Genomic DNA, 25,876 nt, shown 5'->3' on the forward strand with positions numbered 1-25,876 from the left:
GAAATCTTTTTGCACCAGGGAATAGCAGGTGCTGTAAGATTTTATTGCATCCCTTTAATTTATGTTCAAGCTATCATGCTCAAATTTGAAGTGCAGTGAATCATTAAATCAAACTATCTGTTAGCTCCTGGGAATAGCAGATGCTGTAGGTATTTGTTGCATCACTTTAATTTATGTTCAAGCTATCATGCTCAAATTTGAAGTGCAGTGAATCATTAAATCAAACTATCTGTTAGCACCTGGGAATAGCAGATGTTGTAAGTTTTTATTGCATCACTTTAATTTACTCTCCAACTGACATGCGTGAATCTGAAGTGCAGTGATTAATAAAAAATCTGTCTGTTAGTGCCTCTGAATCCCAGATGTTGTAAGCTTTTATTGCATCATTTTAAGTTACTTTCAAGCTAACATTCTAGAATGTCAAGTGCAGTGATTAAATAAAAAAATTGTCAGATTGGTCTTTGATCATATTTGCTATGAATAGGCAATTAGAGTAAGAGTTTAAGGCTTACGGCCGCACCAGGTTGAGAACGCCCAATCTCATCTGACCTTTGAAACTAAGCAAATTTGGACCTGGATAGTACTGAGGTGGGACCCTACCTAGGAATACCAGCTGCTGTAGGCTTTTCTTGCATCACTTTAATTTACTTTCAAGCTGACATGCTCAAATGTGAAGTGCAGTGATTAATAAAAAAAATATCTGTTAGCACCTGGGAATAGCAGATGGTGTAGGTATTTGTTGCATCACTTTAATTTACTTTCAAGCTGACATGCTTCTATGTGAAGTGCACAGATTAAATAGAAATATTTTTGCACCAGGGAATAGCAGGTGCTGTAAGATTTTATTGCATCCCTTTAATTTATGTTCAAGCTATCATGCTCAAATTTGAAGTGCAGTGAATCATTAAATCAAACTATCTGTTACCAACTGGGAATAGCAGATTCTGTAGGTATTTGTTGCATCACTTTAATTTATGTTCAAGCTATCATGCTCAAATTTGAAGTGCAGTGAATCATTAAATCAAACTATCTGTTAGCACCTGGGAATAGCAGATGCTGTAGGTATTTCTTGCATCACTTTAATTTATGTTCAGGCTATCATGCTCAAATTTGAAGTGCAGTGAATCATTAAATCAAACTATCTGTTAGTTTTTATTGCATCACTTTAATTTACTTTCAAGCTGACATGCTCAAATGTGAAGTGCAGTGATTAATAAAAAAAACTATCTGTTAGCACCTGGGAATAGCAGATGCTGTAGGTATTTGTTGCATCACTTTAATTTACTCTGCAACTGACATGCTTCTATGTGCAGTGCACAGATTAAATAGAAATCTTTTTGCACCAGGGAATAGCAGGTGCTGTAAGATTTTATTGCATCCCTTTAATTTATGTTCAAGCTATCATGCTCAAATTTGAAGTGCAGTGAATCATTAAATCAAACTATCTGTTAGCTCCTGGGAATAGCAGATGCTGTAGGTATTTGTTGCATCACTTTAATTTATGTTCAAGCTATCATGCTCAAATTTGAAGTGCAGTGAATCATTAAATCAAACTATCTGTTAGCACCTGGGAATAGCAGATGTTGTAAGTTTTTATTGCATCACTTTAATTTACTCTCCAACTGACATGCGTGAATCTGAAGTGCAGTGATTAATAAAAAATCTGTCTGTTAGTGCCTCTGAATCCCAGATGTTGTAAGCTTTTATTGCATCATTTTAAGTTACTTTCAAGCTAACATTCTAGAATGTCAAGTGCAGTGATTAAATAAAAAAATTGTCAGATTGGTCTTTGATCATATTTGCTATGAATAGGCAATTAGAGTAAGAGTTTAAGGCTTACGGCCGCACCAGGTTGAGAACGCCCAATCTCATCTGACCTTTGAAACTAAGCAAATTTGGACCTGGATAGTACTGAGGTGGGACCCTACCTAGGAATACCAGCTGCTGTAGGCTTTTCTTGCATCACTTTAATTTACTTTCAAGCTGACATGCTCAAATGTGAAGTGCAGTGATTAATAAAAAAAATATCTGTTAGCACCTGGGAATAGCAGATGCTGTAGGTATTTGTTGCATCACTTTAATTTACTCTGCAACTGACATGCTTCTATGTGAAGTGCATAGATTAAATAGAAATCTTTTTGCACCAGGGAATAGCAGGTGCTCTAAGATTTTATTGCATTCCTTTAATTTATGTTCAAGCTATCATGCTCAAATTTGAAGTGCAGTGAATCATTAAATCAAACTATCTGTTAGTTTTTATTGCATCACTTTAATTTACTTTCAAGCTGACATGCTCAATTGTGAAGTGCAGTGATTAATAAAAAAAACTATCTGTTAGCACCTGGGAATAGCAGATGCTGTAGGTATTTGTTGCATCACTTTAATTTACTTTCAAGCTGACATGCTTCTATGTGCAGTGCACAGAATAAATAGAAATCTTTTTGCACCAGGGAATAGCAGGTGCTGTAAGATTTTATTGTATCCCTTTAATTTATGTTCAGGCTATCAGGCTCAAATTTGAAGTGCAGTGAATCATTAAGTCAAACTATCTGTTAGCAACTGGGAATAGCAGATGCTGTAGGTATTTGTTACATCACTTTAATTTATGTTCAAGCTATCATGCTCAAATTTGAAGTGCAGTGAATCATTAAATCAAACTATCTGTTAGCACGTGGGAATAGCAGATGCTGTAGGTATTTGTTGCATCACTTTAATTTACTCTGCAACTGACATGCTTCTATCTGAAGTGCACAGATTAAATAGAAATCTTTTTGCACCAGGGAATAGCAGGTGCTGTAAGATTTTATTGTATCCCTTTAATTTATGTTCAGGCTATCAGGCTCAAATTTGAAGTGCAGTGAATCATTAAATCAAACTATCTGTTACCAACTGGGAATAGCAGATTCTGTAGGTATTTGTTGCATCACTTTAATTTATGTTCAAGCTATCATGCTCAAATTTGAAGTGCAGTGAATCATTAAATCAAACTATCTGTTAGCACCTGGGAATAGCAGATGTTGTAAGTTTTTATTGCATCACTTTAATTTACTCTCCAACTGACATGCGTGAATCTGAAGTGCAGTGATTAATAAAAAATCTGTCTGTTAGTGCCTCTGAATCCCAGATGTTGTAAGCTTTTATTGCATCATTTTAAGTTACTTTCAAGCTAACATTCTAGAATGTCAAGTGCAGTGATTAAATAAAAAAATTGTCAGATTGGTCTTTGATCATATTTGCTATGAATAGGCAATTAGAGTAAGAGTTTAAGGCTTACGGCCGCACCAGGTTGAGAACGCCCAATCTCATCTGACCTTTGAAACTAAGCAAATTTGGACCTGGATAGTACTGAGGTGGGACCCTACCTAGGAATACCAGCTGCTGTAGGCTTTTCTTGCATCACTTTAATTTACTTTCAAGCTGACATGCTCAAATGTGAAGTGCAGTGATTAATAAAAAAAATATCTGTTAGCACCTGGGAATAGCAGATGGTGTAGGTATTTGTTGCATCACTTTAATTTACTTTCAAGCTGACATGCCTCTATGTGAAGTGCACAGATTAAATAGAAATATTTTTGCACCAGGGAATAGCAGGTGCTGTAAGATTTTATTGCATCCCGTTAATTTATGTTCAAGCTATCATGCTCAAATTTGAAGTGCAGTGAATCATTAAATCAAACTATCTGTTACCAACTGGGAATAGCAGATTCTGTAGGTATTTGTTGCATCACTTTAATTTATGTTCAAGCTATCATGCTCAAATTTGAAGTGCAGTGAATCATTAAATCAAACTATCTGTTAGCATCTGGGAATAGCAGATGCTGTAGGTATTTCTTGCATCACTTTAATTTATGTTCAGGCTATCATGCTCAAATTTGAAGTGCAGTGAATCATTAAATCAAACTATCTGTTAGTTTTTATTGCATCACTTTAATTTACTTTCAAGCTGACATGCTCAAATGTGAAGTGCAGTGATTAATAAAAAAAACTATCTGTTAGCACCTGGGAATAGCAGATGCTGTAGGTATTTGTTGCATCACTTTAATTTACTCTGCAACTGACATGCTTCTATGTGCAGTGCACAGATTAAATAGAAATCTTTTTGCACCAGGGAATAGCAGGTGCTGTAAGATTTTATTGCATCCCTTTAATTTATGTTCAAGCTATCATGCTCAAATTTGAAGTGCAGTGAATCATTAAATCAAACTATCTGTTAGCTCCTGGGAATAGCAGATGCTGTAGGTATTTGTTGCATCACTTTAATTTATGTTCAAGCTATCATGCTCAAATTTGAAGTGCAGTGAATCATTAAATCAAACTATCTGTTAGCACCTGGGAATAGCAGATGTTGTAAGTTTTTATTGCATCACTTTAATTTACTCTCCAACTGACATGCGTGAATCTGAAGTGCAGTGATTAATAAAAAATCTGTCTGTTAGTGCCTCTGAATCCCAGATGTTGTAAGCTTTTATTGCATCATTTTAAGTTACTTTCAAGCTAACATTCTAGAATGTCAAGTGCAGTGATTAAATAAAAAAATTGTCAGATTGGTCTTTGATCATATTTGCTATGAATAGGCAATTAGAGTAAGAGTTTAAGGCTTACGGCCGCACCAGGTTGAGAACGCCCAATCTCATCTGACCTTTGAAACTAAGCAAATTTGGACCTGGATAGTACTGAGGTGGGACCCTACCTAGGAATACCAGCTGCTGTAGGCTTTTCTTGCATCACTTTAATTTACTTTCAAGCTGACATGCTCAAATGTGAAGTGCAGTGATTAATAAAAAAAATATCTGTTAGCACCTGGGAATAGCAGATGCTGTAGGTATTTGTTGCATCACTTTAATTTACTCTGCAACTGACATGCTTCTATGTGAAGTGCATAGATTAAATAGAAATCTTTTTGCACCAGGGAATAGCAGGTGCTCTAAGATTTTATTGCATTCCTTTAATTTATGTTCAAGCTATCATGCTCAAATTTGAAGTGCAGTGAATCATTAAATCAAACTATCTGTTAGTTTTTATTGCATCACTTTAATTTACTTTCAAGCTGACATGCTCAATTGTGAAGTGCAGTGATTAATAAAAAAAACTATCTGTTAGCACCTGGGAATAGCAGATGCTGTAGGTATTTGTTGCATCACTTTAATTTACTTTCAAGCTGACATGCTTCTATGTGCAGTGCACAGAATAAATAGAAATCTTTTTGCACCAGGGAATAGCAGGTGCTGTAAGATTTTATTGTATCCCTTTAATTTATGTTCAGGCTATCAGGCTCAAATTTGAAGTGCAGTGAATCATTAAGTCAAACTATCTGTTAGCAACTGGGAATAGCAGATGCTGTAGGTATTTGTTACATCACTTTAATTTATGTTCAAGCTATCATGCTCAAATTTGAAGTGCAGTGAATCATTAAATCAAACTATCTGTTAGCACTTGGGAATAGCAGATGCTGTAGGTATTTGTTGCATCACTTTAATTTACTCTGCAACTGACATGCTTCTATCTGAAGTGCACAGATTAAATAGAAATCTTTTTGCACCAGGGAATAGCAGGTGCTGTAAGATTTTATTGTATCCCTTTAATTTATGTTCAGGCTATCAGGCTCAAATTTGAAGTGCAGTGAATCATTAAATCAAACTATCTGTTACCAACTGGGAATAGCAGATTCTGTAGGTATTTGTTGCATCACTTTAATTTATGTTCAAGCTATCATGCTCAAATTTGAAGTGCAGTGAATCATTAAATCAAACTATCTGTTAGCACCTGGGAATAGCAGATGTTGTAAGTTTTTATTGCATCACTTTAATTTACTCTCCAACTGACATGCGTGAATCTGAAGTGCAGTGATTAATAAAAAATCTGTCTGTTAGTGCCTCTGAATCCCAGATGTTGTAAGCTTTTATTGCATCATTTTAAGTTACTTTCAAGCTAACATTCTAGAATGTCAAGTGCAGTGATTAAATAAAAAAATTGTCAGATTGGTCTTTGATCATATTTGCTATGAATAGGCAATTAGAGTAAGAGTTTAAGGCTTACGGCCGCACCAGGTTGAGAACGCCCAATCTCATCTGACCTTTGAAACTAAGCAAATTTGGACCTGGATAGTACTGAGGTGGGACCCTACCTAGGAATACCAGCTGCTGTAGGCTTTTCTTGCATCACTTTAATTTACTTTCAAGCTGACATGCTCAAATGTGAAGTGCAGTGATTAATAAAAAAAATATCTGTTAGCACCTGGGAATAGCAGATGCTGTAGGTATTTGTTGCATCACTTTAATTTACTCTGCAACTGACATGCTTCTATGTGCAGTGCACAGATTAAATAGAAATCTTTTTGCACCAGGGAATAGCAGGTGCTGTAAGATTTTATTGCATCCCTTTAATTTATGTTCAAGCTATCATGCTCAAATTTGAAGTGCAGTGAATCATTAAATCAAACTATCTGTTAGCTCCTGGGAATAGCAGATGCTGTAGGTATTTGTTGCATCACTTTAATTTATGTTCAAGCTATCATGCTCAAATTTGAAGTGCAGTGAATCATTAAATCAAACTATCTGTTAGCACCTGGGAATAGCAGATGTTGTAAGTTTTTATTGCATCACTTTAATTTACTCTCCAACTGACATGCGTGAATCTGAAGTGCAGTGATTAATAAAAAATCTGTCTGTTAGTGCCTCTGAATCCCAGATGTTGTAAGCTTTTATTGCATCATTTTAAGTTACTTTCAAGCTAACATTCTAGAATGTCAAGTGCAGTGATTAAATAAAAAAATTGTCAGATTGGTCTTTGATCATATTTGCTATGAATAGGCAATTAGAGTAAGAGTTTAAGGCTTACGGCCGCACCAGGTTGAGAACGCCCAATCTCATCTGACCTTTGAAACTAAGCAAATTTGGACCTGGATAGTACTGAGGTGGGACCCTACCTAGGAATACCAGCTGCTGTAGGCTTTTCTTGCATCACTTTAATTTACTTTCAAGCTGACATGCTCAAATGTGAAGTGCAGTGATTAATAAAAAAAATATCTGTTAGCACCTGGGAATAGCAGATGCTGTAGGTATTTGTTGCATCACTTTAATTTACTCTGCAACTGACATGCTTCTATGTGAAGTGCATAGATTAAATAGAAATCTTTTTGCACCAGGGAATAGCAGGTGCTCTAAGATTTTATTGCATTCCTTTAATTTATGTTCAAGCTATCATGCTCAAATTTGAAGTGCAGTGAATCATTAAATCAAACTATCTGTTAGTTTTTATTGCATCACTTTAATTTACTTTCAAGCTGACATGCTCAATTGTGAAGTGCAGTGATTAATAAAAAAAACTATCTGTTAGCACCTGGGAATAGCAGATGCTGTAGGTATTTGTTGCATCACTTTAATTTACTTTCAAGCTGACATGCTTCTATGTGCAGTGCACAGAATAAATAGAAATCTTTTTGCACCAGGGAATAGCAGGTGCTGTAAGATTTTATTGTATCCCTTTAATTTATGTTCAGGCTATCAGGCTCAAATTTGAAGTGCAGTGAATCATTAAGTCAAACTATCTGTTAGCAACTGGGAATAGCAGATGCTGTAGGTATTTGTTACATCACTTTAATTTATGTTCAAGCTATCATGCTCAAATTTGAAGTGCAGTGAATCATTAAATCAAACTATCTGTTAGCACGTGGGAATAGCAGATGCTGTAGGTATTTGTTGCATCACTTTAATTTACTCTGCAACTGACATGCTTCTATCTGAAGTGCACAGATTAAATAGAAATCTTTTTGCACCAGGGAATAGCAGGTGCTGTAAGATTTTATTGTATCCCTTTAATTTATGTTCAGGCTATCAGGCTCAAATTTGAAGTGCAGTGAATCATTAAATCAAACTATCTGTTACCAACTGGGAATAGCAGATTCTGTAGGTATTTGTTGCATCACTTTAATTTATGTTCAAGCTATCATGCTCAAATTTGAAGTGCAGTGAATCATTAAATCAAACTATGTGTTAGCACCTGGGAATAGCAGATGCTGTAGGTATTTGTTGCATCACTTTAATTTATGTTCAAGCTATCATGCTCAAATTTGAAGTGCAGTGAATCATTAAATCAAACTATCTGTTAGCACCTGGGAATAGCAGATGTTGTAAGATTTTATGGCATCACTTTAATTTACTCTCCAACTGACATGCGTGAATGTGAAGTGCAGTGATTAATAAAAAATCTGTCTGTTAGTGCCTCTGAATCCCAGATGTTGTAAGCTTTTATTGCATCATTTTAAGTTACTTTCAAGCTAACATTCTAGAATGTCAAGTGCAGTGATTAAATAAAAAAATTGTCAGATTGGTCTTTGATCATATTTGCTATGAATAGGCAATTAGAGTAAGTGTTTAAGGCTTACGGCCGCACCAGGTTGAGAACGCCCAATCTCATCTGACCTTTGAAACTAAGCAAATTTGGACCTGGATAGTACTGAGGTGGGACCCTACCTAGGAATACCAGCTGCTGTAGGCTTTTCTTGCATCACTTTAATTTACTTTCAAGCTGACATGCTCAAATGTGAAGTGCAGTGATTAATAAAAAAAATATCTGTTAGCACCTGGGAATAGCAGATGCTGTAGGTATTTGTTGCATCACTTTAATTTACTCTGCAACTGACATGCTTCTATGTGAAGTGCATAGATTAAATAGAAATCTTTTTGCACCAGGGAATAGCAGGTGCTCTAAGATTTTATTGCATTCCTTTAATTTATGTTCAAGCTATCATGCTCAAATTTGAAGTGCAGTGAATCATTAAATCAAACTATCTGTTAGTTTTTATTGCTTCACTTTAATTTACTTTCAAGCTGACATGCTCAATTGTGAAGTGCAGTGATTAATATAAAAAACTATCTGTTAGCACCTGGGAATAGCAGATGCTGTACGTATTTGTTGCATCACTTTAATTTACTTTCAAGCTGACATGCTTCTATGTGCAGTGCACAGATTAAATAGAAATCTTTTTGCACCAGGGAATAGCAGGTGCTGTAAGATTTTATTGCATCCCTTTAATTTATGTTCAAGCTATCATGCTCAAATTTGAAGTGCAGTGAATCATTAAGTCAAACTATCTGTTAGCAAATGGGAATAGCAGATGCTGTAGGTATTTGTTACATCACTTTAATTTATGTTCAAGCTATCATGCTCAAATTTGAAGTGCAGTGAATCATTAAATCAAACTATCTGTTAGCACGTGGGAATAGCAGATGCTGTAGGTATTTGTTGCATCACTTTAATTTACTCTGCAACTGACATGCTTCTATCTGAAGTGCACAGATTAAATAGAAATCTTTTTGCACCAGGGAATAGCAGGTGCTGTAAGATTTTATTGTATCCCTTTAATTTATGTTCAGGCTATCAGGCTCAAATTTGAAGTGCAGTGAATCATTAAATCAAACTATCTGTTAGCACCTGGGAATAGCAGATGCTGTAAGTTTTATTGCATCACTTTAATTTACTCTCCAACTGACATGCGTGAATGTGAAGTGCAGTGATTAATAAAAAATCTGTCTGTTAGTGCCTCTGAATCCCAGATGTTGTAAGCTTTTATTGCATCATTTTAATTTACTTTCAAGCTAACATTCTAGAATGTCAAGTGCAGTGATTAAATAAAAAAAATTGTCAGATTGGTCTTTGATCATATTTGCTATGAATAGGCAATTAGAGTAAGTGTTTAAGGCTTACGGCCACACCAGTTTGAGAACGCCCAATCTCATCTGACCTTTGAAACTAAGCAAATTTGGACCTGGATAGTACTGAGGTGGGACCCTACCTAGGAATACCAGCTGCTGTAGGCTTTTCTTGCATCACTTTAATTTACTTTCAAGCTGAAATGCTCAAATGTGAAGTGCAGTGATTAATAAAAAAAACTATCTGTTAGCACCTGGGAATAGCAGATGCTGTAGGTATTTGTTGCATCACTTTAATTTACTCTGCAACTGACATGCTTCTATGTGAAGTGCATAGATTAAATAGAAATCTTTTTGCACCAGGGAATAGCAGGTGCTCTAAGATTTTATTGCATTCCTTTAATTTATGTTCAAGCTATCATGCTCAAATTTGAAGTGCAGTGAATCATTAAATCAAACTATCTGTTAGTTTTTATTGCATCACTTTAATTTACTTTCAAGCTGACATGCTCAATTGTGAAGTGCAGTGATTAATAAAAAAAACTATCTGTTAGCACCTGGGAATAGCAGATGCTGTAGGTATTTGTTGCATCACTTTAATTTACTTTCAAGCTGACATGCTTCTATGTGCAGTGCACAGAATAAATAGAAATCTTTTTGCACCAGGGAATAGCAGGTGCTGTAAGATTTTATTGCATCCCTTTAATTTATGTTCAAGCTATCATGCTCAAATTTGAAGTGCAGTGAATCATTAAGTCAAACTATCTGTTAGCAACTGGGAATAGCAGATGCTGTAGGTATTTGTTGCATCACTTTAATTTATGTTCAAGCTATCATGCTCAAATTTGAAGTGCAGTGAATCATTAAATCAAACTATCTGTTAGCACCTGGGAATAGCAGATGCTGTAGGTATTTGTTGCATCACTTTAATTTACTCTGCAACTGACATGCTTCTATCTGAAGTGCACAGATTAAATAGAAATCTTTTTGCACCAGGGAATAGCAGGTGCTGTAAGATTTTATTGTATCCCTTTAATTTATGTTCAGGCTATCAGGCTCAAATTTGAAGTGCAGTGAATCATTAAATCAAACTATCTGTTAGCACCTGGGAATAGCAGATGCTGTAAGTTTTTATTGCATCACTTTAATTTACTCTCCAACTGACATGCGTGAATGTGAAGTGCAGTGATTAATAAAAAATCTGTCTGTTAGTGCCTCTGAATCCCAGATGTTGTAAGCTTTTATTGCATCATTTTAATTTACTTTCAAGCTAACATTCTAGAATGTCAAGTGCAGTGATTAAATAAAAAAATTGTCAGATTGGTCTTTGATCATATTTGCTATGAATAGGCAATTAGAGTAAGTGTTTAAGGCTTACGGCCACACCAGTTTGAGAACTCCCAATCTCATCTGACCTTTGAAACTAAGCAAATTTGGACCTGGATAGTAGTGAGGTGGGACCCTACCTAGAGAATACCAGCTGCTGTAGGCTTTTCTTGCATCACTTTAATTTACTTTCAAGCTGACATGCTCAAATGTGAAGTGCAGTGATTAATAAAAAAAACTATCTGTTAGCACCTGGGAATAGCAGATGCTGTAGGTATTTGTTGCATCACTTTAATTTACTCTGCAACTGACATGCTTCTATGTGAAGTGCATAGATTAAATAGAAATCTTTTTGCACCAGGGAATAGCAGGTGCTCTAAGATTTTATTGCATTCCTTTAATTTATGTTCAAGCTATCATGCTCAAATTTGAAGTGCAGTGAATCATTAAATCAAACTATCTGTTAGTTTTTATTGCATCACTTTAATTTACTTTCAAGCTGACATGCTCAATTGTGAAGTGCAGTGATTAATAAAAAAAACTATCTGTTAGCACCTGGGAATAGCAGATGCTGTAGGTATTTGTTGCATCACTTTAATTTACTTTCAAGCTGACATGCTTCTATGTGCAGTGCACAGAATAAATAGAAATCTTTTTGCACCAGGGAATAGCAGGTGCTGTAAGATTTTATTGCATCCCTTTAATTTATGTTCAAGCTATCATGCTCAAATTTGAAGTGCAGTGAATCATTAAGTCAAACTATCTGTTAGCAACTGGGAATAGCAGATGCTGTAGGTATTTGTTGCATCACTTTAATTTATGTTCAAGCTATCATGCTCAAATTTGAAGTGCAGTGAATCATTAAATCAAACTATCTGTTAGCACGTGGGAATAGCAGATGCTGTAGGTATTTGTTGCATCACTTTAATTTACTCTGCAACTGACATGCTTCTATCTGAAGTGCACAGATTAAATAGAAATCTTTTTGCACCAGGGAATAGCAGGTGCTGTAAGATTTTATTGTATCCCTTTAATTTATGTTCAGGCTATCAGGCTCAAATTTGAAGTGCAGTGAATCATTAAATCAAACTATCTGTTAGCACCTGGGAATAGCAGATGCTGTAAGTTTTATTGCATCACTTTAATTTACTCTCCAACTGACATGCGTGAATGTGAAGTGCAGTGATTAATAAAAAATCTGTCTGTTAGTGCCTCTGAATCCCAGATGTTGTAAGCTTTTATTGCATCATTTTAATTTACTTTCAAGCTAACATTCTAGAATGTCAAGTGCAGTGATTAAATAAAAAAAATTGTCAGATTGGTCTTTGATCATATTTGCTATGAATAGGCAATTAGAGTAAGTGTTTAAGGCTTACGGCCACACCAGTTTGAGAACGCCCAATCTCATCTGACCTTTGAAACTAAGCAAATTTGGACCTGGATAGTACTGAGGTGGGACCCTACCTAGGAATACCAGCTGCTGTAGGCTTTTCTTGCATCACTTTAATTTACTTTCAAGCTGAAATGCTCAAATGTGAAGTGCAGTGATTAATAAAAAAAACTATCTGTTAGCACCTGGGAATAGCAGATGCTGTAGGTATTTGTTGCATCACTTTAATTTACTCTGCAACTGACATGCTTCTATGTGAAGTGCATAGATTAAATAGAAATCTTTTTGCACCAGGGAATAGCAGGTGCTCTAAGATTTTATTGCATTCCTTTAATTTATGTTCAAGCTATCATGCTCAAATTTGAAGTGCAGTGAATCATTAAATCAAACTATCTGTTAGTTTTTATTGCATCACTTTAATTTACTTTCAAGCTGACATGCTCAATTGTGAAGTGCAGTGATTAATAAAAAAAAACTATCTGTTAGCACCTGGGAATAGCAGATGCTGTAGGTATTTGTTGCATCACTTTAATTTACTTTCAAGCTGACATGCTTCTATGTGCAGTGCACAGAATAAATAGAAATCTTTTTGCACCAGGGAATAGCAGGTGCTGTAAGATTTTATTGCATCCCTTTAATTTATGTTCAAGCTATCATGCTCAAATTTGAAGTGCAGTGAATCATTAAGTCAAACTATCTGTTAGCAACTGGGAATAGCAGATGCTGTAGGTATTTGTTGCATCACTTTAATTTATGTTCAAGCTATCATGCTCAAATTTGAAGTGCAGTGAATCATTAAATCAAACTATCTGTTAGCACCTGGGAATAGCAGATGCTGTAGGTATTTGTTGCATCACTTTAATTTACTCTGCAACTGACATGCTTCTATCTGAAGTGCACAGATTAAATAGAAATCTTTTTGCACCAGGGAATAGCAGGTGCTGTAAGATTTTATTGTATCCCTTTAATTTATGTTCAGGCTATCAGGCTCAAATTTGAAGTGCAGTGAATCATTAAATCAAACTATCTGTTAGCACCTGGGAATAGCAGATGCTGTAAGTTTTTATTGCATCACTTTAATTTACTCTCCAACTGACATGCGTGAATGTGAAGTGCAGTGATTAATAAAAAATCTGTCTGTTAGTGCCTCTGAATCCCAGATGTTGTAAGCTTTTATTGCATCATTTTAATTTACTTTCAAGCTAACATTCTAGAATGTCAAGTGCAGTGATTAAATAAAAAAATTGTCAGATTGGTCTTTGATCATATTTGCTATGAATAGGCAATTAGAGTAAGTGTTTAAGGCTTACGGCCACACCAGTTTGAGAACTCCCAATCTCATCTGACCTTTGAAACTAAGCAAATTTGGACCTGGATAGTAGTGAGGTGGGACCCTACCTAGAGAATACCAGCTGCTGTAGGCTTTTCTTGCATCACTTTAATTTACTTTCAAGCTGACATGCTCAAATGTGAAGTGCAGTGATTAATAAAAAAAACTATCTGTTAGCACCTGGGAATAGCAGATGCTGTAGGTATTTGTTGCATCACTTTAATTTACTCTGCAACTGACATGCTTCTATGTGAAGTGCATAGATTAAATAGAAATCTTTTTGCACCAGGGAATAGCAGGTGCTCTAAGATTTTATTGCATTCCTTTAATTTATGTTCAAGCTATCATGCTCAAATTTGAAGTGCAGTGAATCATTAAATCAAACTATCTGTTAGTTTTTATTGCATCACTTTAATTTACTTTCAAGCTGACATGCTCAATTGTGAAGTGCAGTGATTAATAAAAAAAACTATCTGTTAGCACCTGGGAATAGCAGATGCTGTAGGTATTTGTTGCATCACTTTAATTTACTTTCAAGCTGACATGCTTCTATGTGCAGTGCACAGAATAAATAGAAATCTTTTTGCACCAGGGAATAGCAGGTGCTGTAAGATTTTATTGCATCCCTTTAATTTATGTTCAAGCTATCATGCTCAAATTTGAAGTGCAGTGAATCATTAAGTCAAACTATCTGTTAGCAACTGGGAATAGCAGATGCTGTAGGTATTTGTTGCATCACTTTAATTTATGTTCAAGCTATCATGCTCAAATTTGAAGTGCAGTGAATCATTAAATCAAACTATCTGTTAGCACCTGGGAAAAGCAGATGCTGTAGGTATTTGTTGCATCACTTTAATTTACTCTGCAACTGACATGCTTCTATCTGAAGTGCACAGATTAAATAGAAATCTTTTTGCACCATGGAATAGCAGGTGCTGTAAGATTTTATTGCATTCCTTTAATTTATGTTCAAGCTATCATGCTCAAATTTGAAGTGCAGTGAATCATTAAATCAAACTATCTGTTAGTTTTTATTGCTTCACTTTAATTTACTTTCAAGCTGACATGCTCAATTGTGAAGTGCAGTGATTAATATAAAAAACTATCTGTTAGCACCTGGGAATAGCAGATGCTGTACGTATTTGTTGCATCACTTTAATTTACTTTCAAGCTGACATGCTTCTATGTGCAGTGCACAGATTAAATAGAAATCTTTTTGCACCAGGGAATAGCAGGTGCTGTAAGATTTTATTGCATCCCTTTAATTTATGTTCAAGCTATCATGCTCAAATTTGAAGTGCAGTGAATCATTAAGTCAAACTATCTGTTAGCAAATGGGAATAGCAGATGCTGTAGGTATTTGTTACATCACTTTAATTTATGTTCAAGCTATCATGCTCAAATTTGAAGTGCAGTGAATCATTAAATCAAACTATCTGTTAGCACGTGGGAATAGCAGATGCTGTAGGTATTTGTTGCATCACTTTAATTTACTCTGCAACTGACATGCTTCTATCTGAAGTGCACAGATTAAATAGAAATCTTTTTGCACCAGGGAATAGCAGGTGCTGTAAGATTTTATTGTATCCCTTTAATTTATGTTCAGGCTATCAGGCTCAAATTTGAAGTGCAGTGAATCATTAAATCAAACTATCTGTTAGCACCTGGGAATAGCAGATGCTGTAAGTTTTATTGCATCACTTTAATTTACTCTCCAACTGACATGCGTGAATGTGAAGTGCAGTGATTAATAAAAAATCTGTCTGTTAGTGCCTCTGAATCCCAGATGTTGTAAGCTTTTATTGCATCATTTTAATTTACTTTCAAGCTAACATTCTAGAATGTCAAGTGCAGTGATTAAATAAAAAAAATTGTCAGATTGGTCTTTGATCATATTTGCTATGAATAGGCAATTAGAGTAAGTGTTTAAGGCTTACGGCCACACCAGTTTGAGAACGCCCAATCTCATCTGACCTTTGAAACTAAGCAAATTTGGACCTGGATAGTACTGAGGTGGGACCCTACCTAGGAATACCAGCTGCTGTAGGCTTTTCTTGCATCACTTTAATTTACTTTCAAGCTGAAATGCTCAAATGTGAAGTGCAGTGATTAATAAAAAAAACTATCTGTTAGCACCTGGGAATAGCAGATGCTGTAGGTATTTGTTGCATCACTTTAATTTACTCTGCAACTGACATGCTTCTATGTGAAGTGCATAGATTAAATAGAAATCTTTTTGCACCAGGGAATAGCAGGTGCTCTAAGATTTTATTGCATTCCTTTAATTTATGTTCAAGCTATCATGCTCAAATTTGAAGTGCAGTGAATCATTAAATCAAACTATCTGTTAGTTTTTATTGCATCACTTTAATTTACTTTCAAGCTGACATGCTCAATTGTGAAGTGCAGTGATTAATAAAAAAAACTATCTGTTAGCACCTGGGAATAGCAGATGCTGTAGGTATTTGTTGCATCACTTTAATTTACTTTCAAGCTGACATGCTTCTATGTGCAGTGCACAGAATAAATAGAAATCTTTTTGCACCAGGGAATAGCAGGTGCTGTAAGATTTTATTGCATCCCTTTAATTTATGTTCAAGCTATCATGCTCAAATTTGAAGTGCAGTGAATCATTAAGTCAAACTATCTGTTAGCAACTGGGAATAGCAGATGCTGTAGGTATTTGTTGCATCACTTTAATTTATGTTCAAGCTATCATGCTCAAATTTGAAGTGCAGTGAATCATTAAATCAAACTATCTGTTAGCACCTGGGAATAGCAGATGCTGTAGGTATTTGTTGCATCACTTTAATTTACTCTGCAACTGACATGCTTCTATCTGAAGTGCACAGATTAAATAGAAATCTTTTTGCACCAGGGAATAGCAGGTGCTGTAAGATTTTATTGTATCCCTTTAATTTATGTTCAGGCTATCAGGCTCAAATTTGAAGTGCAGTGAATCATTAAATCAAACTATCTGTTAGCACCTGGGAATAGCAGATGCTGTAAGTTTTTATTGCATCACTTTAATTTACTCTCCAACTGACATGCGTGAATGTGAAGTGCAGTGATTAATAAAAAATCTGTCTGTTAGTGCCTCTGAATCCCAGATGTTGTAAGCTTTTATTGCATCATTTTAATTTACTTTCAAGCTAACATTCTAGAATGTCAAGTGCAGTGATTAAATAAAAAAATTGTCAGATTGGTCTTTGATCATATTTGCTATGAATAGGCAATTAGAGTAAGTGTTTAAGGCTTACGGCCACACCAGTTTGAGAACTCCCAATCTCATCTGACCTTTGAAACTAAGCAAATTTGGACCTGGATAGTAGTGAGGTGGGACCCTACCTAGAGAATACCAGCTGCTGTAGGCTTTTCTTGCATCACTTTAATTTACTTTCAAGCTGACATGCTCAAATGTGAAGTGCAGTGATTAATAAAAAAAACTATCTGTTAGCACCTGGGAATAGCAGATGCTGTAGGTATTTGTTGCATCACTTTAATTTACTCTGCAACTGACATGCTTCTATGTGAAGTGCATAGATTAAATAGAAATCTTTTTGCACCAGGGAATAGCAGGTGCTCTAAGATTTTATTGCATTCCTTTAATTTATGTTCAAGCTATCATGCTCAAATTTGAAGTGCAGTGAATCATTAAATCAAACTATCTGTTAGTTTTTATTGCATCACTTTAATTTACTTTCAAGCTGACATGCTCAATTGTGAAGTGCAGTGATTAATAAAAAAAACTATCTGTTAGCACCTGGGAATAGCAGATGCTGTAGGTATTTGTTGCATCACTTTAATTTACTTTCAAGCTGACATGCTTCTATGTGCAGTGCACAGAATAAATAGAAATCTTTTTGCACCAGGGAATAGCAGGTGCTGTAAGATTTTATTGCATCCCTTTAATTTATGTTCAAGCTATCATGCTCAAATTTGAAGTGCAGTGAATCATTAAGTCAAACTATCTGTTAGCAACTGGGAATAGCAGATGCTGTAGGTATTTGTTGCATCACTTTAATTTATGTTCAAGCTATCATGCTCAAATTTGAAGTGCAGTGAATCATTAAATCAAACTATCTGTTAGCACCTGGGAATAGCAGATGCTGTAGGTATTTGTTGCATCACTTTAATTTACTCTGCAACTGACATGCTTCTATCTGAAGTGCACAGATTAAATAGAAATCTTTTTGCACCAGGGAATAGCAGGTGCTGTAAGATTTTATTGTATCCCTTTAATTTATGTTCAGGCTATCAGGCTCAAATTTGAAGTGCAGTGAATCATTAAATCAAACTATCTGTTAGCACCTGGGAATAGCAGATGCTGTAAGTTTTTATTGCATCACTTTAATTTACTCTCCAACTGACATGCGTGAATGTGAAGTGCAGTGATTAATAAAAAATCTGTCTGTTAGTGCCTCTGAATCCCAGATGTTGTAAGCTTTTATTGCATCATTTTAATTTACTTTCAAGCTAACATTCTAGAATGTCAAGTGCAGTGATTAAATAAAAAAAATGGTCAGATTGGTCTTTGATCATATTTGCTATGAATAGGCAATTAGAGTAAGTGTTTAAGGCTTACGGCCACACCAGTTTGAGAACGCCCAATCTCATCTGACCTTTGAAACTAAGCAAATTTGGACCTGGATAGTACTGAGGTGGGACCCTACCTAGGAATACCAGCTGCTGTAGGCTTTTCTTGCATCACTTTAATTTACTTTCAAGCTGACATGCTCAAATGTGAAGTGCAGTGATTAAGAAAAAAAACTATCTGTTAGCACCAGGGAATAGCAGATGCTGTAGGTATTTGTTGCATCACTTTAATTTACTCTGCAACTGACATGCTTCTATGTGAAGTGCATAGATTAAATAGAAATCTTTTTGCACCAGGGAATAGCAGGTGCTCTAAGATTTTATTGCATTCCTTTAATTTATGTTCAAGCTATCATGCTCAAATTTGAAGTGCAGTGAATCATTAAATCAAACTATCTGTTAGTTTTTATTGCATCACTTTAATTTACTTTCAAGCTGACATGCTCAATTGTGAAGTGCAGTGATTAATAAAAAAAACTATCTGTTAGCACCTGGGAATAGCAGATGCTGTAGGTATTTGTTGCATCACTTTAATTTACTTTCAAGCTGACATGCTTCTATGTGCAGTGCACAGAATAAATAGAAATCTTTTTGCACCAGGGAATAGCAGGTGCTGTGAGATTTTATTGCATCCCTTTAATTTATGTTCAAGCTATCATGCTCAAATTTGAAGTGCAGTGAATCATTAAGTCAAACTATCTGTTAGCAACTGGGAATAGCAGATGCTGTAGGTATTTGTTGCATCACTTTAATTTATGTTCAAGCTATCATGCTCAAATTTGAAGTGCAGTGAATCATTAAATCAAACTATCTGTTAGCACCTGGGAATAGCAGATGCTGTAGGTATTTGTTGCATCACTTTAATTTACTCTGCAACTGACATGCTTCTATCTGAAGTGCACAGATTAAATAGAAATCTTTTTGCACCAGGGAATAGCAGGTGCTGTAAGATTTTATTGTATCCCTTTAATTTATGTTCAGGCTATCAGGCTCAAATTTGAAGTGCAGTGAATCATTAAATCAAACTATCTGTTAGCACCTGGGAATAGCAGATGCTGTAAGTTTTTATTGCATCACTTTAATTTACTCTCCAACTGACATGCGTGAATGTGAAGTGCAGTGATTAATAAAAAATCTGTCTGTTAGTGCCTCTGAATCCCAGATGTTGTAAGCTTTTATTGCATCATTTTAATTTACTTTCAAGCTAACATTCTAGAATGTCAAGTGCAGTGATTAAATAAAAAAAATTGTCAGATTGGTCTTTGATCATATTTGCTATGAATAGGCAATTAGAGTAAGTGTTTAAGGCTTACGGCCACACCAGGTTGAGAACTCCCAATCTCATCTGACCTTTGAAACTAAGCAAATTTGGACCTGGATAGTAGTGAGGTGGGACCCTACCTAGAGAATACCAGCTGCTGTAGGCTTTTCTTGCATCACTTTAATTTACTTTCAAGCTGACATGCTCAAATGTGAAGTGCAGTGATTAATAAAAAAAACTATCTGTTAGCACCTGGGAATAGCAGATGCTGTAGGTATTTGTTGCATCACTTTAATTTACTCTGCAACTGACATGCTTCTATGTGAAGTGCATAGATTAAATAGAAATCTTTTTGCACCAGGGAATAGCAGGTGCTCTAAGATTTTATTGCATTCCTTTAATTTATGTTCAAGCTATCATGCTCAAATTTGAAGTGCAGTGAATCATTAAATCAAACTATCTGTTAGTTTTTATTGCATCACTTTAATTTACTTTCAAGCTGACATGCTCAATTGTGAAGTGCAGTGATTAATAAAAAAAACTATCTGTTAGCACCTGGGAATAGCAGATGCTGTAGGTATTTGTTGCATCACTTTAATTTACTTTCAAGCTGACATGCTTCTATGTGCAGTGCACAGAATAAATAGAAATCTTTTTGCACCAGGGAATAGCAGGTGCTGTAAGATTTTATTGCATCCCTTTAATTTATGTTCAAGCTATCATGCTCAAATTTGAAGTGCAGTGAATCATTAAGTCAAACTATCTGTTAGCAACTGGGAATAGCAGATGCTGTAGGTATTTGTTGCATCACTTTAATTTATGTTCAAGCTATCATGCTCAAATTTGAAGTGCAGTGAATCATTAAATCAAACTATCTGTTAGCACCTGGGAATAGCAGATGCTGTAGGTATTTGTTGCATCACTTTAATTTACTCTGCAACTGACATGCTTCTATCTGAAGTGCACAGATTAAATAGAAATCTTTTTGCACCAGGGAATAGCAGGTGCTGTAAGATTTTATTGTATCCCTTTAATTTATGTTCAGGCTATCAGGCTCAAATTTGAAGTGCAGTGAATCATTAAATCAAACTATCTGTTAGCACCTGGGAATAGCAGATGCTGTAAGTTTTTATTGCATCACTTTAATTTACTCTCCAACTGACATGCGTGAATGTGAAGTGCAGTGATTAATAAAAAATCTGTCTGTTAGTGCCTCTGAATCCCAGATGTTGTAAGCTTTTATTGCATCATTTTAATTTACTTTCAAGCTAACATTCTAGAATGTCAAGTGCAGTGATTAAATAAAAAAAATTGTCAGATTGGTCTTTGATCATATTTGCTATGAATAGGCAATTAGAGTAAGTGTTTAAGGCTTACGGCCACACCAGGTTGAGAACTCCCAATCTCATCTGACCTTTGAAACTAAGCAAATTTGGACCTGGATAGTAGTGAGGTGGGACCCTACCTAGAGAATACCAGCTGCTGTAGGCTTTTCTTGCATCACTTTAATTTACTTTCAAGCTGACATGCTCAAATGTGAAGTGCAGTGATTAATAAAAAAAACTATCTGTTAGCACCTGGGAATAGCAGATGCTGTAGGTATTTGTTGCATCACTTTAATTTACTCTGCAACTGACATGCTTCTATGTGAAGTGCATAGATTAAATAGAAATCTTTTTGCACCAGGGAATAGCAGGTGCTCTAAGATTTTATTGCATTCCTTTAATTTATGTTCAAGCTATCATGCTCAAATTTGAAGTGCAGTGAATCATTAAATCAAACTATCTGTTAGTTTTTATTGCATCACTTTAATTTACTTTCAAGCTGACATGCTCAATTGTGAAGTGCAGTGATTAATAAAAAAAACTATCTGTTAGCACCTGGGAATAGCAGATGCTGTAGGTATTTGTTGCATCACTTTAATTTACTTTCAAGCTGACATGCTTCTATGTGCAGTGCACAGAATAAATAGAAATCTTTTTGCACCAGGGAATAGCAGGTGCTGTAAGATTTTATTGCATCCCTTTAATTTATGTTCAAGCTATCATGCTCAAATTTGAAGTGCAGTGAATCATTAAGTCAAACTATCTGTTAGCAACTGGGAATAGCAGATGCTGTAGGTATTTGTTGCATCACTTTAATTTATGTTCAAGCTATCATGCTCAAATTTGAAGTGCAGTGAATCATTAAATCAAACTATCTGTTAGCACCTGGGAATAGCAGATGCTGTAGGTATTTGTTGCATCACTTTAATTTACTCTGCAACTGACATGCTTCTATCTGAAGTGCACAGATTAAATAGAAATCTTTTTGCACCAGGGAATAGCAGGTGCTGTAAGATTTTATTGTATCCCTTTAATTTATGTTCAGGCTATCAGGCTCAAATTTGAAGTGCAGTGAATCATTAAATCAAACTATCTGTTAGCACCTGGGAATAGCAGATGCTGTAAGTTTTTATTGCATCACTTTAATTTACTCTCCAACTGACATGCGTGAATGTGAAGTGCAGTGATTAATAAAAAATCTGTCTGTTAGTGCCTCTGAATCCCAGATGTTGTAAGCTTTTATTGCATCATTTTAATTTACTTTCAAGCTAACATTCTAGAATGTCAAGTGCAGTGATTAAATAAAAAAAATTGTCAGATTGGTCTTTGATCATATTTGCTATGAATAGGCAATTAGAGTAAGTGTTTAAGGCTTACGGCCACACCAGGTTGAGAACTCCCAATCTCATCTGACCTTTGAAACTAAGCAAATTTGGACCTGGATAGTAGTGAGGTGGGACCCTACCTAGAGAATACCAGCTGCTGTAGGCTTTTCTTGCATCACTTTAATTTACTTTCAAGCTGACATGCTCAAATGTGAAGTGCAGTGATTAATAAAAAAAACTATCTGTTAGCACCTGGGAATAGCAGATGCTGTAGGTATTTGTTGCATCACTTTAATTTACTCTGCAACTGACATGCTTCTATGTGAAGTGCATAGATTAAATAGAAATCTTTTTGCACCAGGGAATAGCAGGTGCTCTAAGATTTTATTGCATTCCTTTAATTTATGTTCAAGCTATCATGCTCAAATTTGAAGTGCAGTGAATCATTAAATCAAACTATCTGTTAGTTTTTATTGCATCACTTTAATTTACTTTCAAGCTGACATGCTCAATTGTGAAGTGCAGTGATTAATAAAAAAAACTATCTGTTAGCACCTGGGAATAGCAGATGCTGTAGGTATTTGTTGCATCACTTTAATTTACTTTCAAGCTGACATGCTTCTATGTGCAGTGCACAGAATAAATAGAAATCTTTTTGCACCAGGGAATAGCAGGTGCTGTAAGATTTTATTGCATCCCTTTAATTTATGTTCAAGCTATCATGCTCAAATTTGAAGTGCAGTGAATCATTAAGTCAAACTATCTGTTAGCAACTGGGAATAGCAGATGCTGTAGGTATTTGTTGCATCACTTTAATTTATGTTCAAGCTATCATGCTCAAATTTGAAGTGCAGTGAATCATTAAATCAAACTATCTGTTAGCACCTGGGAATAGCAGATGCTGTAGGTATTTGTTGCATCACTTTAATTTACTCTGCAACTGACATGCTTCTATCTGAAGTGCACAGATTAAATAGAAATCTTTTTGCACCAGGGAATAGCAGGTGCTGTAAGATTTTATTGTATCCCTTTAATTTATGTTCAGGCTATCAGGCTCAAATTTGAAGTGCAGTGAATCATTAAATCAAACTATCTGTTAGCACCTGGGAATAGCAGATGCTGTAAGTTTTTATTGCATCACTTTAATTTACTCTCCAACTGACATGCGTGAATGTGAAGTGCAGTGATTAATAAAAAATCTGTCTGTTAGTGCCTCTGAATCCCAGATGTTGTAAGCTTTTATTGCATCATTTTAATTTACTTTCAAGCTAACATTCTAGAATGTCAAGTGCAGTGATTAAATAAAAAAAATTGTCAGATTGGTCTTTGATCATATTTGCTATGAATAGGCAATTAGAGTAAGTGTTTAAGGCTTACGGCCACACCAGTTTGAGAACGCCCAATCTCATCTGACCTTTGAAACTAAGCAAATTTGGACCTGGATAGTACTGAGGTGGGACCCTACCTAGGAATACCAGCTGCTGTAGGCTTTTCTTGCATCACTTTAATTTACTTTCAAGCTGACATGCTCAAATGGGAAGTGCAGTGATTAATAAAAAAAACTATCTGTTAGCACCTGGGAATAGCAGATGCTGTAGGTATTTGTTGCATCACTTTAATTTACTCTGCAACTGACATGCTTCTATGTGAAGTGCATAGATTAAATAGAAATCTTTTTGCACCAGGGAATAGCAGGTGCTCTAAGATTTTATTGCATTCCTTTAATTTATGTTCAAGCTATCATGCTCAAATTTGAAGTGCAGTGAATCATTAAATCAAACTATCTGTTAGTTTTTATTGCATCACTTTAATTTACTTTCAAGCTGACATGCTCAATTGTGAAGTGCAGTGATTAATAAAAAAAACTATCTGTTAGCACCTGGGAATAGCAGATGCTGTAGGTATTTGTTGCATCACTTTAATTTACTTTCAAGCTGACATGCTTCTATGTGCAGTGCACAGAATAAATAGAAATATTTTGCACCAGGGAATAGCAGGTGCTGTAAGATTTTATTGCATCCCTTTAATTTATGTTCAAGCTATCATGCTCAAATTTGAAGTGCAGTGAATCATTAAGTCAAACTATCTGTTAGCAACTGGGAATAGCAGATGCTGTAGGTATTTGTTGCATCACTTTAATTTATGTTCAAGCTATCATGCTCAAATTTGAAGTGCAGTGAATCATTAAATCAAACTATCTGTTAGCACCTGGGAATAGCAGATGCTGTAGGTATTTGTTGCATCACTTTAATTTACTCTGCAACTGACATGCTTCTATCTGAAGTGCACAGATTAAATAGAAATCTTTTTGCACCAGGGAATAGCAGGTGCTGTAAGATTTTATTGTATCCCTTTAATTTATGTTCAGGCTATCAGGCTCAAATTTGAAGTGCAGTGAATCATTAAATCAAACTATCTGTTAGCACCTGGGAATAGCAGATGCTGTAAGTTTTTATTGCATCACTTTAATTTACTCTCCAACTGACATGCGTGAATGTGAAGTTCAGTGATTAATAAAAAATCTGTCTGTTAGTGCCTCTGAATCCCAGATGTTGTAAGCTTTTATTGCATCATTTTAATTTACTTTCAAGCTAACATTCTAGAATGTCAAGTGAAGTGATTAAATAAAAAAAATTGTCAGATTGGTCTTTGATCATATTTGCTATGAATAGGCAATTAGAGTAAGTGTTTAAGGCTTACGGCCACACCAGTTTGAGAACTCCCAATCTCATCTGACCTTTGAAACTAAGCAAATTTGGACCTGGATAGTAGTGAGGTGGGACCCTACCTAGAGAATACCAGCTGCTGTAGGCTTTTCTTGCATCACTTTAATTTACTTTCAAGCTGACATGCTCAAATGTGAAGTGCAGTGATTAATAAAAAAAACTATCTGTTAGCACCTGGGAATAGCAGATGCTGTAGGTATTTGTTGCATCACTTTAATTTACTCTGCAACTGACATGCTTCTATGTGAAGTGCATAGATTAAATAGAAATCTTTTTGCACCAGGGAATAGCAGGTGCTCTAAGATTTTATTGCATTCCTTTAATTTATGTTCAAGCTATCATGCTCAAATTTGAAGTGCAGTGAATCATTAAATCAAACTATCTGTTAGTTTTTATTGCATCACTTTAATTTACTTTCAAGCTGACATGCTCAATTGTGAAGTGCAGTGATTAATAAAAAAAACTATCTGTTAGCACCTGGGAATAGCAGATGCTGTAGGTATTTGTTGCATCACTTTAATTTACTTTCAAGCTGACATGCTTCTATGTGCAGTGCACAGAATAAATAGAAATCTTTTTGCACCAGGGAATAGCAGGTGCTGTAAGATTTTATTGCATCCCTTTAATTTATGTTCAAGCTATCATGCTCAAATTTGAAGTGCAGTGAATCATTAAGTCAAACTATCTGTTAGCAACTGGGAATAGCAGATGCTGTAGGTATTTGTTGCATCACTTTAATTTATGTTCAAGCTATCATGCTCAAATTTGAAGTGCAGTGAATCATTAAATCAAACTATCTGTTAGCACCTGGGAATAGCAGATGCTGTAGGTATTTGTTGCATCACTTTAATTTACTCTGCAACTGACATGCTTCTATCTGAAGTGCACAGATTAAATAGAAATCTTTTTGCACCAGGGAATAGCAGGTGCTGTAAGATTTTATTGTA

General features: G+C 35.4%; 5 pseudogenes; all 5 read left to right on the top strand.

The window, feature by feature from the left end:
* Positions 1-9,699: 9,699 nt before the first annotated feature.
* Positions 9,700-9,818, top strand: LOC145645767 (5S ribosomal RNA; annotated as a pseudogene).
* A 2,528-nt stretch (positions 9,819-12,346) lies between these two features.
* LOC145645768 (5S ribosomal RNA) lies at positions 12,347-12,465 on the top strand (annotated as a pseudogene).
* Positions 12,466-15,627: 3,162 nt separating this feature from the next.
* Positions 15,628-15,746, top strand: LOC145645769 (5S ribosomal RNA; annotated as a pseudogene).
* Positions 15,747-18,275: 2,529 nt separating this feature from the next.
* Positions 18,276-18,394, top strand: LOC145645770 (5S ribosomal RNA; annotated as a pseudogene).
* Positions 18,395-23,574: 5,180 nt separating this feature from the next.
* Positions 23,575-23,693, top strand: LOC145645771 (5S ribosomal RNA; annotated as a pseudogene).
* Positions 23,694-25,876: the final 2,183 nt, after the last annotated feature.

This window comes from Electrophorus electricus, chromosome 13, assembly GCF_041902795.1.
Source record: "Electrophorus electricus isolate QZ-2024a chromosome 13, ASM4190279v1, whole genome shotgun sequence".
Taxonomy (NCBI): Eukaryota; Metazoa; Chordata; class Actinopteri; order Gymnotiformes; family Gymnotidae; genus Electrophorus; species Electrophorus electricus.